The sequence below is a fragment of the Saccoglossus kowalevskii genome, chromosome 21, assembly GCF_978046115.1.
Source record: "Saccoglossus kowalevskii chromosome 21, keSacKowa6.1, whole genome shotgun sequence".
Taxonomy (NCBI): domain Eukaryota; kingdom Metazoa; phylum Hemichordata; class Enteropneusta; family Harrimaniidae; genus Saccoglossus; species Saccoglossus kowalevskii.
In genome coordinates, this window is record NC_140661.1 from 11,703,580 (window position 1) to 11,709,581 (window position 6,002).

Here is a 6,002-nt window from a genome sequence, read left to right on the forward strand (position 1 = left end):
CATTTGCCACAGACAATTACATACATAAACAGCTGTATACTTATGGCCAGTATGATATGATTGCCCTTCCAACCTGGATGGAACTAATGCGAATTACAGTCATAATAGTGATATATATCAACATGTAACTCAAAATTCAAATTCATGAACATAGTGTTATTTCACCCTAAGCCGATGCGACGCTACACCATAGTAACCATTCAATGCGATGAATACTCAATTTCTACGCATTTCGAATCGGACCCAGACGACCCATCTGTTGCTACAGTCGCCTCAACAGTACACTCAAGACCATTAACGTGCTAGTAAGCTGGCTGTCTGCATTTGGATCATTTGCAGTCTATCGTGCCTTCTATTTTCTGCAAGAAGCAGTGCACCTCATCAATTATATCAGATTCATTGGCGAAAAATCGGACATCTACAAACCTGAAGCATGGCTTGCATACGATAAGGCTTTTCGTGAAGACGTACCCTGCTGCCCCAATGTCTGCAACTGGAGCGTACCTGACCCATCTATGGACTATACCTACTTTCAGCAGCACCCACATTTACTACTAGCACTCTGCTACGAGTGTAGGCAACGGGGCCACACTAGACAAGAATGTCCAGCACTACGAGGCACTAACAACCAGCACCCAAAACAATTTCATTCAGCCACAAAAACCATAGCCAACTTTCCAATAATGACTACATCTGCAACAAATTCAATAGGGGAGTATGCACAACACCATGCCCACACAGTCGTCAACATATCTGCAGCACCTGCAGCAGGTCAGATCATCCTGCATCATTCCATCGGCCAACAACACAGCAGCAACCATTTCTCACAAGACCAAACAGCAGGGCCTTGCAGCCCTTTCCGCCAAATGACAATGTCCACCAACGTGATAAAGACCATGTTTCCAACAATACTGCTTAACCTAAAAAAACTTCGCTAATGAGCTAGCCATGCCATCGGCCCCTTTGAAGAACCACTATTCACAAATCTGGTGGTCAACTCGTCTTATCATAACCAACTGGTGACAGTGTAAACACTTTCATCAACAAAGACCATTATTCATTGTCCTATTCCATGATAGATGACGCAGTAGCACTTATCATGAAACATTTCGAGTGTGCCCGGTTAGAAAAGAGACTGGCATTTTCTCTGTTACAAGTGGCAGCGCTTCTACTTTTTTGATAGAGTCCTTCTTCGCGGTAGGCCGACCTAAAACTGGTAAGTGCCAACACATCAAGGACATCATGCTCAACACATGCGACCATCTGGGTGTACTCATTGAGAAAGAAAAAAATCCTTTCTTGGCATCTAACTTGACAGCAATGCCATGGTCATAAGACTGTCAAGTAAAAATGAAAAAATGACTGATCTCACCTAAGCGCTACCCAAGTGGCTCAACAGACGGTCATGTACTAAGCATCAACTCATCGGCACCCTGAGCTTTGCATGCAAGTGTATTCGAGCCGGCCACATTTTTCTCAGACGCATGATTGACTTGTCCACAACAACACCACATCTCACTCAAATCATCAACCTGTCAGACGAATTCGGGCTGGACATTACATGGTGGTGCAACTTTCTCCCATCCTGGAAGGGCACCGCATCATTCCTCCAACCTACATGGACGGCTGTACCTAACATGTATACTGACGCATCAGCGACGATAGGCTGTGGAGCTTCCTTCAATAGATTTTCCCGGGTTTTGTATACAGTTGTCTTTGAAACGTTGATGATATATAATGACATAACACTGGATACTAGATGGTGTATGCACGTACTGTTAATGTTTATTATGGTATAGAAAACAGTGTGATTACAATAGCTTTGCCATTTGGTAAATTTTATAATCAAAACTGTACCCAATGAACATATTGAAAGAAATATTTAGGAAAACAATTGACTGATCATTATGCAAGTATATTTGATATCTCAACTCCTAAACAGAAGCTACAAAGGTTTTCTGATTACCTGTATGTCATCGTTGATGTATATGTTCCATCTATTGGTGTATGTGTTCATCTCTTGGAGATGTGGGTGAGGGAAATTTGTACCATTAGTCTAGGTGCTGATTTTCGTTTGCTCTATTTGAACTCTGTGCTTCACGTTCCAGCATTTCAACATTAGAAATTATTTAATTTAAATTTCATAAGCACAATCAAATAAGAAACGTCTTTCCTTTAATTTTATACAAGACAGTCAGGTGACTGCTCACCTCATACAATTAACTCAGCTAACTGGTCAGCCACGTCTTGTTTTCTGTGCACTTGCGTTATAATGTTTAAATAAATATTTCGTCACAGTCCAGTGGCCTGTGGTTTAGTGTATAACTACGACTTGGGGATGGAGTAAATCTAGTTGAAAGACTAATATAAAAAAGCTGTTAAATGTAAAATTAAATAGTAAAATTCAGAATTGTTAGACGGGCTTTGCTGATAGAATATATAACACATTTCCTAATCTGTTCTTTTGAAAATAATCGTTATTATTAAACAATTATTGCTCCAGCAATCCAACAAAAATCACACGTTTTCGTACTTATTGCATATGTAAGAGGAATAATTAGGACTGGTATAACTTTTATTTGATGCGAATACATATTTATAAATAGTCACAATTGTCGCGTTTTGTTCGATATTGATTTGCGACATTTTACGCATGTAAAATGTATTGTTTCTTACATGTCATTTGAGCGTGATGCAGGTATGTGATACAGTTATTTTATTTTCATATTAGTCTAGTACAATGTATTGTGAAACCTCAAAATGTCCTTCATTGACAGCCGACACAAATGTAGCATACTATAATCAATTCATATCGTGAAGCATTACATATATGTAAACAGACTCTCGTTACATGGGACAATCATTTGACGGTGAGATTCCAAAATCCGTAGAAAAAATACGCACATGGACTAAATATCACCTGAGGGGGTCTACAGAGGCCCATAGACTAATTATTCTGTGGATTTTCATTTTGCAGAAGTGGGGAGGAAAGTATACTGTTGAATTTGGACCAAACTGTAACAGAACATCTTGCACTGACCATTTTTTTCCATTTCAACCAGTGCAGAATTCAACTCGACCTGTTCGTGATCTGTTCTTTGTATTTTAACTCACTGAATAAAGTAGCGATCTGTATGTACTGAGTAAGGTCAGATTTTTCAAGATTGTCCCCATACATTTGCATCACTCCAACTGTTCCTTCTACCATATCTTCTTCATTGTCGCTTTTCACATCATCAGCCCAATTGTAAGTTCACTCATCAGAAATGTACTGAATTTTGTATACATTTGAGTTAAGTGCTTATTCTGTGGACGCTCATTTTGCAGAAATGAGGCAGAGAGTATACTGTTGAATTTGGACCAAACAGTGTAACAAAACATCTTACACTGACCACTTTCTTCCATTTCAACCAGTGCAGAATTTAACTCAATCTGTTCTCTGGTCATTGTTTGTACTTTTACTCACTGTATGCGACCTGTATGTACTAAATAAAGTCAGATATTTCAAGATTATCCTCGTACATTTGCATCACTCGAACTAAAGCTTCTACCATATCTTCTTCATTGTCGCTTTTCACATCATCAGCCCAATTGCTAGTTCCAACATCATCTTCACTGCCATTGTAATTGTTATCTTCAGCCTCTAGCTGTTCAACATACTGTAGACATAGATACGCTTCATTGGCTCTTTAGGTACATACGTTTACCAATACCTCATCCATCTATATATTGTATTTTATTACAACCAGCATGAGAGTTGTCAGACTTTGTCTTGCCCATCTTGCACTAATATATTTGTGCAGTGGCATTTTGAAAAAAAACTCTCTAATTCTAACAGTTGTTTTAAATGCGGCATTGTATTGTTGTGGTGTTGGTTTCTCTTTACTGAAAACGCAAGATACTTCTGATAGATACTCACCACTCATCAGAAATGTAGTGAATGTTGTATACATTTGAATTAAGTGCTTATTCTGTGGATTCTCATTTTGCAGAAGTGAGGCAGAGAGTATACTGTTAAATTTGGACCAAACTGTAACAGAACATCTTCCATTTCAACCAGTGCAGAATTTAACTCGATCTGTTCTCGGGTCATTGTTTGTATTTTAACTCACTAAATAAAGTATTGACGTGTATGTACTGAGGAAGGTCAGATTTTTCAAGATTATTTTCACATCATGACCCCAATTGCCAGTTCCAACATCTTCACTGCCACTGTAATGTTATCTTCTTTATCATCACCTGAACCTTCACCATTATCATTACCATCAACCACAATGCCAATAACCTCATTAGTACTCTTTTTCTGACGATGTGGTATCTGAGCTGAATTTGCTGATTGTACTGCAAATTCTAAATCTTTTTATACACAACAATCAAATTGGGCAGAAATACAATACGGGAGAACTATAGAAATTTGTCATATTGATCAGTTGTGGCCTCAACAGAGATTCTCTATATTTAACAACTTGTAATCTTTTTGTCCTGCTTATAGCTACTCTGAGTTGCCGGGTCATGTGTCTGCAATCCACTTTAAGTCTTGACAGTGATGACCCCTGTGATCTATGGACAGTCATAGCAAATGCCAATTTTAATGGCAGCTGTTCACGTGTTGCTATATGTTTCTTCTTTATTGCACTATATATAGAAAAAGTGAATGGCTTGATTACAGATATTGTTGTTATTGACTTTAATTGAATCTGTAAAGGCAATAACTCCATCTAGTGTAACATTAACCAACACATTATTAAAATTACAGTCAGGATAAAAGGGGCATTGTCTTTCAAATATATGGCTCTTGGAGCTGTGCAGGGCATCAATAGCACCACTATCAGTAGACTTGAAAGTCTTCATTGAACCTGCGAAATACTGATATGATTAGTCAATCAACCTGAAGTTTCATACTTTTATTTGAGTGTAATAAATCCTTTAGGGCACACAACTGTTGAAACTGAACAGTGCTTTTCCTGTAAGTTCATATTCATTGATTCTTTGAATGAGCTTGGAATTATTGCTGAACACCACTACTTGCTGCAGGCCTGCACGTTTCCATTAAACCTTAATAAAGGCAATCAACAAATTAATCAGATATTACTACCAAACACTCATAAGCTTGTTTATAGGTGTATTAAAAAACTTGCTGAGGGGAAAAAATCTTATGTTAGGAAAGTGGATCTTGAAGACAACGAAAACTGCCAATCTTGTCATAAATGACGCATTCAACAATCTGTTGCAGACTTTGCTTCCTGTGAAATTACGACATCTTGTTGACAGTGCAACAGGAAAAAAATGTGCAGTCTATAAAGGAATCAAAACGAGAAGTGATCAGGATTCTATTGAAAAAGTTCCCTTGATCTGTTTGTCAAGTGATATTGTTCGTTTTCCCTGCAAATTAGCTCCATCAGTACGAGCTGGTGTCCAGTACAATGGCAACCATGTCATCAAGTTTTTGTTTTACCTTTCTTTTAACAGAATGAAGATTTGAACTATGCAGTACAGCTATACAACTAGTGTCTTTTGTCAATTTGCTGACCAGAGAACCTAACTTACACATACTTAAAGTACGGTAGTTGTTGTGCCATCCATGCCCGATATATATGGGTCTCGTATAAACAAAGATTTTGATTTTGACTGTTTCAAGACTACAAACTGAGACGTTACCGAGCTTTAATTAGGTATTTTTAAGGTGTTCATCGGAAGTCATCGGGGGGGGGGGGAGAATGAGTGCAAGTCGTGCTCAGGTCAAACCTCATATTTGTGATTCCCATTGGACGAGGGAATTGGATTGTGGGAAAATCAATGTTTATCAACACAGATGTCGACCATGCAGAGCGCGGCGCCCCCATCGTCCTTTAACACACAATCAGAATTTTGTTTGTCAACATCGTAGTTGAGGCTATATAAAATAACACAATTTTTGCCCGGAGTTAGTGATTTTTTACAAACGATTCATCAAATTGCTAGATGCAACTCTTTCGGCCACTTCGTTTATATGTTCTATTAAA